The 10,161-nt window shown below is 42.3% G+C and overlaps 1 long non-coding RNA gene across 1 annotated transcript; it reads right to left on the reverse strand.

Moving 5' to 3' along the window:
* Nucleotides 1-5,534: 5,534 nt before the first annotated feature.
* On the reverse strand, nt 5,535-7,001 carry LOC135351134 (uncharacterized). Its single transcript, XR_010399400.1, has 2 exons — nt 6,710-7,001; nt 5,535-5,566 (listed from the first exon to the last, which is right to left on the reverse strand). It is a non-coding gene; the product is annotated as an uncharacterized LOC135351134 (long non-coding RNA).
* Nucleotides 7,002-10,161: the final 3,160 nt, after the last annotated feature.

Genomic DNA, 10,161 nt, shown 5'->3' on the forward strand with positions numbered 1-10,161 from the left:
CTAACCCTAACCCTAACCCTAACCCTAACCCTAACCCTAACCCTAACCCTAACCCTAACCCTAACCCTAACCCTAACCCTAACCCTAACCCTAACCCTAACCCTAACCCTAACCCTAACCCTAACCCTAACCCTAACCCTAACCCTAACCCTAACCCTAACCCTAACCCTAACCCTAACCCTAACCCTAACCCTAACCCTAACCCTAACCCTAACCCTAACCCTAACCCTAACCCTAACCCTAACCCTAACCCTAACCCTAACCCTAACCCTAACCCTAACCCTAACCCTAACCCTAACCCTAACCCTAACCCTAACCCTAACCCTAACCTAACCCTAACCCTAACCCTAACCCTAACCCTAGCTGTTGTTAGAGTACTTAACCACAACTCTAGCTGTTGTTAGAGTACTTAACCACAACTCTAGCTGTTGTTAGAGTACTTAACCACAACTCTAGCTGTTGTTAGAGTACTTAACCACAACTCTAGCTGTTGTTAGAGTACTTAACCACAACTCTAGCTGTTGTTAGAGTACTTAACCACAACTCTAGCTGTTGTTAGAGTACTTAACCACAACTCTAGCTGTTGTTAGAGTACTTAACCACAACTCTAGCTGTTGTTAGAGTACTTAACCACAACTCTAGCTGTTGTTAGAGTACTTAACCACAACTCTAGCTGTTGTTAGAGTACTTAACCACAACTCTAGCTGTTGTTAGAGTACTTAACCACAACTCTAGCTGTTGTTAGAGTACTTAACCACAACTCTAGCTGTTGTTAGAGTACTTAACCACAACTCTAGCTGTTGTTAGAGTACTTAACCACAACTCTAGCTGTTGTTAGAGTACTTAACCACAACTCTAGCTGTTGTTAGAGTACTTAACCACAACTCTAGCTGTTGTTAGAGTACTTAACCACAACTCTAGCTGTTGTTAGAGTACTTAACCACAACTCTAGCTGTTGTTAGAGTACTTAACCACAACTCTAGCTGTTGTTAGAGTACTTAACCACAACTCTAGCTGTTGTTAGAGTACTTAACCACAACTCTAGCTGTTGTTAGAGTACTTAACCACAACTCTAGCTGTTGTTAGAGTACTTAACCACAACTCTAGCTGTTGTTAGAGTACTTAACCACAACTCTAGCTGTTGTTAGAGTACTTAACCACAACTCTAGCTGTTGTTAGAGTACTTAACCACAACTCTAGCTGTTGTTAGAGTACTTAACCACAACTCTAGCTGTTGTTAGAGTACTTAACCACAACTCTAGCTGTTGTTAGAGTACTTAACCACAACTCTAGCTGTTGTTAGAGTACTTAACCACAACTCTAGCTGTTGTTAGAGTACTTAACCACAACTCTAGCTGTTGTTAGAGTACTTAACCACAACTCTAGCTGTTGTTAGAGTACTTAACCACAACTCTAGCTGTTGTTAGAGTACTTAACCACAACTCTAGCTGTTGTTAGAGTACTTAACCACAACTCTAGCTGTTGTTAGAGTACTTAACCACAACTCTAGCTGTTGTTAGAGTACTTAACCACAACTCTAGCTGTTGTTAGAGTACTTAACCACAACTCTAGCTGTTGTTAGAGTACTTAACCACAACTCTAGCTGTTGTTAGAGTACTTAACCACAACTCTAGCTGTTGTTAGAGTACTTAACCACAACTCTAGCTGTTGTTAGAGTACTTAACCACAACTCTAGCTGTTGTTAGAGTACTTAACCACAACTCTAGCTGTTGTTAGAGTACTTAACCACAACTCTAGCTGTTGTTAGAGTACTTAACCACAACTCTAGCTGTTGTTAGAGTACTTAACCACAACTCTAGCTGTTGTTAGAGTACTTAACCACAACTCTAGCTGTTGTTAGAGTACTTAACCACAACTCTAGCTGTTGTTAGAGTACTTAACCACAACTCTAGCTGTTGTTAGAGTACTTAACCACAACTCTAGCTGTTGTTAGAGTACTTAACCACAACTCTAGCTGTTGTTAGAGTACTTAACCACAACTCTAGCTGTTGTTAGAGTACTTAACCACAACTCTAGCTGTTGTTAGAGTACTTAACCACAACTCTAGCTGTTGTTAGAGTACTTAACCACAACTCTAGCTGTTGTTAGAGTACTTAACCACAACTCTAGCTGTTGTTAGAGTACTTAACCACAACTCTAGCTGTTGTTAGAGTACTTAACCACAACTCTAGCTGTTGTTAGAGTACTTAACCACAACTCTAGCTGTTGTTAGAGTACTTAACCACAACTCTAGCTGTTGTTAGAGTACTTAACCACAACTCTAGCTGTTGTTAGAGTACTTAACCACAACTCTAGCTGTTGTTAGAGTACTTAACCACAACTCTAGCTGTTGTTAGAGTACTTAACCACAACTCTAGCTGTTGTTAGAGTACTTAACCACAACTCTAGCTGTTGTTAGAGTACTTAACCACAACTCTAGCTGTTGTTAGAGTACTTAACCACAACTCTAGCTGTTGTTAGAGTACTTAACCACAACTCTAGCTGTTGTTAGAGTACTTAACCACAACTCTAGCTGTTGTTAGAGTACTTAACCACAACTCTAGCTGTTGTTAGAGTACTTAACCACAACTCTAGCTGTTGTTAGAGTACTTAACCACAACTCTAGCTGTTGTTAGAGTACTTAACCACAACTCTAGCTGTTGTTAGAGTACTTAACCACAACTCTAGCTGTTGTTAGAGTACTTAACCACAACTCTAGCTGTTGTTAGAGTACTTAACCACAACTCTAGCTGTTGTTAGAGTACTTAACCACAACTCTAGCTGTTGTTAGAGTACTTAACCACAACTCTAGCTGTTGTTAGAGTACTTAACCACAACTCTAGCTGTTGTTAGAGTACTTAACCACAACTCTAGCTGTTGTTAGAGTACTTAACCACAACTCTAGCTGTTGTTAGAGTACTTAACCACAACTCTAGCTGTTGTTAGAGTACTTAACCACAACTCTAGCTGTTGTTAGAGTACTTAACCACAACTCTAGCTGTTGTTAGAGTACTTAACCACAACTCTAGCTGTTGTTAGAGTACTTAACCACAACTCTAGCTGTTGTTAGAGTACTTAACCACAACTCTAGCTGTTGTTAGAGTACTTAACCACAACTCTAGCTGTTGTTAGAGTACTTAACCACAACTCTAGCTGTTGTTAGAGTACTTAACCACAACTCTAGCTGTTGTTAGAGTACTTAACCACAACTCTAGCTGTTGTTAGAGTACTTAACCACAACTCTAGCTGTTGTTAGAGTACTTAACCACAACTCTAGCTGTTGTTAGAGTACTTAACCACAACTCTAGCTCAAGTACTTTACCGCACACTCTAGCCAACTTTCCCACCCTCAGCCACGCCCACCCTCCTCCCTTTTTGCTCACTCTCTTTTATAGCAGATGATGGCAATATTTCAGTACTTATGGTTTCTAAATTCCATAGCATATCTACTTTGGCTTCCTTTGGCTTCCTCTACTGCACTGAGGTACTACTTTTACTTTACTTAAAATACAAACTTTTAATAAGCTACTACCTTCTGCACTTGTTTTCATTAATTGCAAAACAACTTTGACTGACTTCACTTTTTTTTTCAGCAAACCACTATTAACAAAACAACTTTTTTTTCACTTAAACCAGCAAATACTGCACTAATAAAGCTAACCTACTTTTGTCTTTTCATCATCAAGCACTACTTAAGCTTATAAGCAAAACCACTTTTTTCTTTTCTTTTCATGTTTTACTGCACTTTTTTCTTCACTAAAACAAACAATGCACTAATAAAGCTAACCTACTTTTGTCTTTTCATCATCAAGCACTACTTAAGCTTATAAGCAAAACCACTTTTTTCTTTTCTTTTCATGTTTTACTGCACTTTTTTCTTCACTAAAACAAACAATGCACTAATAAAGCTAACCTACTTTTGTCTTTTCATCATCAAGCACTACTTAAGCTTATAAGCAAAACCACTTTTTTCTTTTCTTTTCATGTTTTACTGCACTTTTTTCTTCACTAAAACAAACAATGCACTAATAAAGCTAACCTACTTTTGTCTTTTCATCATCAAGCACTACTTAAGCTTATAAGCAAAACCACTTTTTTCTTTTCTTTTCATGTTTTACTGCACTTTTTTCTTCACTAAAACAAACAATGCACTAAGCAAAACCACTAATTTATTGTAAGGCTCCCTGTCAGAAGCTGGCTAAACCAGCAAATGAAATATTGCACACTATTTGCTCTCCCTTTTTGCCTAATGTTTTTTAGATTAGGGCGTGCAAGGCTCCCCGTCAGAAGCTGGCTAAACCAGCAAATGAAATATTGCACACTATTTGCTCTCCCTTTTTGCCTAATGTTTTTTAGATTAGGGCGTGCAAGGCTCCCCGTCAGAAGCTGGCTAAACCAGCAAATGAAATATTGCACACTATTTGCTCTCCCTTTTTGCCTAATGTTTTTTAGATTAGGGCGTGCAAGGCTCCCCGTCAGAAGCTGGCTAAACCAGCAAATGAAATATTGCACACTATTTAAATACGGGCTCTCCCTTTTTGCCTAATTTTTTTAGATTAGGGCGTGCAAGGCTCCCCGTCAGAAGCTGGCTAAACCAGCAAATGAAATATTGCACACTATTTAAATACGGGCTCTCCCTTTTTGCCTAATTTTTTTAGATTAGGGCGTGCAAGGCTCCCCGTCAGAAGCTGGCTAAACCAGCAAATGAAATATTGCACACTATTTAAATACGGGCTCTCCCTTTTTGCCTAATTTTTTTAGATTAGGGCGTGCAAGGCTCCCCGTCAGAAGCTGGCTAAACCAGCAAATGAAATATTGCACACTATTTAAATACGGGCTCTCCCTTTTTGCCTAATTTTTTTAGATTAGGGCGTGCAAGGCTCCCCGTCAGAAGCTGGCTAAACCAGCAAATGAAATATTGCACACTATTTAAATACGGGCTCTCCCTTTTTGCCTAATTTTTTTAGATTAGGGCGTGCAAGGCTCCCCGTCAGAAGCTGGCTAAACCAGCAAATGAAATATTGCACACTATTTAAATACGGGCTCTCCCTTTTTGCCTAATTTTTTTAGATTAGGGCGTGCAAGGCTCCCCGTCAGAAGCTGGCTAAACCAGCAAATGAAATATTGCACACTATTTGCTCTCCCTTTTTGCCTAATTTTTTTTAGATTAGGGCGTGCAAGGCTCCCCGTCAGAAGCTGGCTAAACCAGCAAATGACTCCCTTTTTGCCTAATTTTTTTTAGATTAGGGCGTGCAAGGCTCCCCGTCAGAAGCTGGCTAAACCAGCAAATGAAATATTGCACACTATTTAAACACGGGCTTGCCTAATTTTTTTAGATAGCAGGCAAAACCAGCAAATAAATTATTGCACACTATAATGATGCTAGTCATCTTAATTGTATGTACAGCATGATATGTTTTACCTCCTTCTTTTTTAATTGTCTCGAATGAGCAAAAACATAATCACACTATTTACGACTAACGTTTGGCCTGGAGTCTCCTCTTGATACTTGGTGTTTCTTGATACTTGGCGTCTTTGATGTCTCTTAATATTCTGATGCTCTTGTCTGTAAGAAAAAAAATACTGATTTAACTTAAGAATTTTATTTACCTAAAAAAAAGTGTTGAGCTGTTTTTGAACTTAATACACGCGCCAGGAGAAGAATCGAGGCTAATTACTACCAGTCTCGATTTCAGGCCGCGACAAAAAATAAAAAGCTGCCATAGCAGGCGGCTTACATACACACAAGCTACAAGCTAAAGCCAGCGCTCAGCTGTAGGAGGCTTGAAGCTGACATTGGGAAGCTGACATTGGTAGGATTGAAGCTGGTAGGCAGCTATACCAACACTTAGACACTGACCTGACACAAGCTACTTCGATCAGGCAATTAAGCTAACACAAAGCCAGTGCTAGCTAACACAAAGCTCTACAAACCTTATAGCTTGGAGCAGTACTGGGTTAGGTAGAGGAGATCTGATGGACATAGAGGCTGCTGGGTTCCTCAGTAGAGTATAGAGAAGGTAGAAGAGAACTTGAGGTAGAGCAGAGGTAGAAGAGGCTGAATAATGAGCTAGACTGCTGGGTTGCTAGTTAAACTAAAATCGTTCTCACTAAGGTTTCTCCAGCATTACCTTACATGGTAGTACATCACATTCCATATTACAGAGTCTTGGCAAGGTTTCTCCAGCATTACCTTACATGGTAGTACATTACATTCCATATTACAAGAGTTTAAAGGTTCATAACTGTCAACACATTCAGATGACTAATAAAGATTAATGTACTAAATTGCTGTATAAATCATTGAAATTGCGGCACAAGTTCATAATGAATTAGCATACACTCGCTTTGGTTGTTCCACCCTAATTACTGTACACCCCTAGAGAGTACAGAACAAGGTAAACAGTGAACAGTAAGGTATCATGTCTCAGAACAACATAGAAGGACATGTGGCATGCTCGGTACGATCATGTAGCTATTCTGCTGTCCAATCACCAGTAAGTGTCATTGCGCCCTCTGTTCCGGTTTATAAATCCCAGGGTCACAGCTAGTCCCTAAGGCAGGGCCTAGCACAGGCTCTACATCACCCTGAGGCATGATCCCAACTGTACAAAGCTCTAATCAGTACTAACCTAGATACAAAGATAATGGGCCACCTGCCATGCACACAAGCTCAAAGCTATTTTATAATTAACACACAGTAACTTACCCACTGGAATAGGTAGCACTCAATGGAGGTTTCCTCCTGTTCAGATGATGGAGTGGTTGGTTGATCCATTGTATGGTGGTACTCCCTCCGTTGCACATGAAGAGAGAGAGAGGGATAGAATAGTCACCCATACACCACACAGCTACAAGCATAAGCACAGCATACACTCGCCTTGGTTGTACCACCCTAATTACTGTACACCCCTAGAGAGTACAGAACAAGGTAAACAGTAAACAGTTAGGTATCATGTCTCAGAACAATATAGAACCTGTGCCAGGACATGTGGCATGCTCGGTACGATCGGGTCATGACAACGTAGCTATTCTGTTTCATTCCTGTCCAATTACCAGTAAGTGTCATTGCGCCCCCACTGGGCAGTATTGCTCTGTTCCGATTTCTAAATCCCCTGCCTTCAGGGCTACCGATACCGCAACGCGATGGCAGGATCCCAAAAGCAAGGAATCTAGAAATCAAACAGAGGCTATACTGTCAAGTTTTCCCAAAGGTAAGGATCGCTCAAGACGCTCGACTTGCTGATCATACAACAGGTCAACAGGGTCACAGCTAGTCCCTAAGGCAGGGCCTAGCACAGGCTCTACATCACCCTGAGGCATGATCCCAACTGTACAAAGCTCTAATCAGTACTAACCTAGATACAAAGATAATGGGCAACCTGCCATGCACACAAGCTCAAAGTTATTTTATAATTAACCTTACCCACTGGAATAGGTAGCACTCAATGGAGGTCTCCTCCTGTTCAAGTGGCAGGATGATGGAGTGGTTGGTTGGTCCATTCTATGGTGGTACTCCCTCCGTTGCACATGAAGAGAGAGAGAGAGGGATAGAATAGTCACCCATACACCACACAGCTACAAGCATAAGCACAGCATACACTCGTACCACCCTAATTACTGTACACCCCTAGAGAGTACAGAACAAGGTAAACAGTAAACAGTTAGGTATCATGTCTCAGAACAATATAAAACCTGTGCCAGGACATGTGGCATGCTCGGTACGATCGGGTCATGACAACGTAGCTAATCTGCTTCATTCCTGTCCAATCACCAGTAAGTGTCATTGCGCCCCCACTGGGCAGTATTGCTCTGTTCCGATTTCTAAATCCCCTGCCTTCAGGGCTACCGATACCGCAACGCGATGGCAGGATCCCAAAAGCAAGGAATCTAGAAATCGAACAGAGGCTATACTGTCAAGTTTTCCCAAAGGTAAGGATCGCTCAAGACGCTCGACTTGCTGATCATACAACAGGTCAACAGGGTCACAGCTAGTCCCTAAGGCAGGGCCTAGCACAGGCTCTACATCACCCTGAGGCATGATCCCAACTGTACAAAGCTCTAATCAGTACTAACATAGATACAAAGATAATGGGCCACCTGCCATTATTTTATAATTAACACACAGTAACTTACCCACTGGAATAGGTAGGAGGTCTCCTCCTGTTCAAGTGGCAGGATGATGGAGTGGTTGGTTGGTCCATTCTATGGTGGTACTACCTCCGTTGCACATGAAGAGAGAGAGAGGGATAGAATAGTCACCCATACACCACACAGCTACAAGCATAAGCACTCGTACCACCCTAATCACTGTACACCCCTAGAGAGTACAGAACAAGGTAAACAGTGAACAGTTAGGTATCATGTCTCAGAACAACATAGAACCTGTGCCAGGACATGTGGCATGCTCGGTACGATCGGGTCATGACAACGTAGCTATCCTGTATCATTCCTGTCCAATCACCAGTAAGTGTCATTGCACCCCCACTGGGCAGTATTGCTCTGTTCCGATTTCTAAATCCCATGCCTTCAGGGCTACCGATACTGCAACGCGATGGCAGGATCCCAAAAGCAAGGAATCTAGAAATCGAACAGAGGCTATACTGTCAAGTTTTCCCAAAGGTAAGGATCGCTCAAGACGCTCGACTTGCTGATCATACAACAGGTCAACAGGATCACAGCTAGTCCCTAAGGCAGGGCCTAGCACAGGCTCTACATCACCCTGAGGCAAGCTCTAATCAGTACTAACCTAGATACAAAGCCACCTGCCATGCACACAAGCTCAAAGTTATTTTATAATTAACACACAGTAACTTACCCACTGGAATAGGTAGCACTCAATGGAGGTCTCCTCCTGTTCAAGTGGCAGGAGTGGTTGGTTGGTCCATTCTATGGTGGTACTCCCTCCGTTGCACATGAAGAGAGAGAGAGAGAGGGATAGAATAGTCACCCATACACCACACAGCTACAAGCATAAGCACAGCATACACCCTAATTACTGTACACCCCTAGAGAGTACAGAACAAGGTAAACAGTGAACAGTTAGGTATCATGTCTCAGAACAACATAGAATCTGTGCCAGGACATGTGGCATGCTCGGTACGATCGGGTCATGACAACGTAGCTATTCTGCATCATTCCTGTCCAATCACCAGTAAGTGTCATTGCGCTCCCACTGGGCAGTATTGCTCTGTTCCGATTTCTAAATCCCATGCCTTCAGGGCTACCGATACCGCAACGCGATGGCAGGATCCCAAAAGCAAGGAATCTAGAAATCGAACAGAGGCTATACTGTCAAGTTTTCCCAAAAGTAAGGATCGCTCAAGACGCTCGACTTGCTGATCATACAACAGGTCAACAGGGTCACAGCTAGTCCCTAAGGCAGGGCCTAGCACAGGCTCTACATCACTCTGAGGCATGATCCCAACTGTACAAAGCTCTAATCAGTACTAACCTAGATACAAAGATAATGGGCCACCTGCCATGCACACAAGCTCAAAGTTATTTTATAATTAACACACAGTAACTTACCCACTGGAATAGGTAGGAGGTCTCCTCCTGTTCAAGTGGCAGGATGATGGAGTGGTTGGTTGGTCCATTCTATGGTGGTACTCCCTCCGTTGCACATGAAGAGAGAGAGAGGGATAGAATAGTCACCCATACACCACACAGCATACACTCGCCTTGGTGGTTGTACCACCCTAATTACTGTACACCCCTAGAGAGTACAGAACAAGGTAAACAGTAAACAGTTAGGTATCATGTCTCAGAACAACATAGAACCTGTGCCAGGACATGTGGCATGCTCGGTACGATCGGGTCATGACAACGTAGCTATTCTGCCTCATTCCTGTCCAATCACCATTAAGTATCATTGCGCCCCCACTGGGCAGTATTGCTCTGTTCCGATTTCTAAATCCCATGCCTTCAGGGCTACCGATACCGCAACGCGATGGCAGAATCCCAAAAACAAGGAATCTAGAAATCGAACAGATGCTATACTGTCAAGTTTTCCCAAAGGTAAGGATCGCTCAAGACGCTCGACTTGCTGATCATACAACAGGTCAACAGAGTCACAGCTAGTCCCTAAGGCAGGGCCTAGCACAGGCTCTACATCACCCTGAGGCATGATCCCAACTGTACAACGCTCTAATCAGTACT

This window comes from Halichondria panicea, chromosome 17, assembly GCF_963675165.1.
Source record: "Halichondria panicea chromosome 17, odHalPani1.1, whole genome shotgun sequence".
Classification (NCBI taxonomy): Eukaryota; Metazoa; Porifera; class Demospongiae; order Suberitida; family Halichondriidae; genus Halichondria; species Halichondria panicea.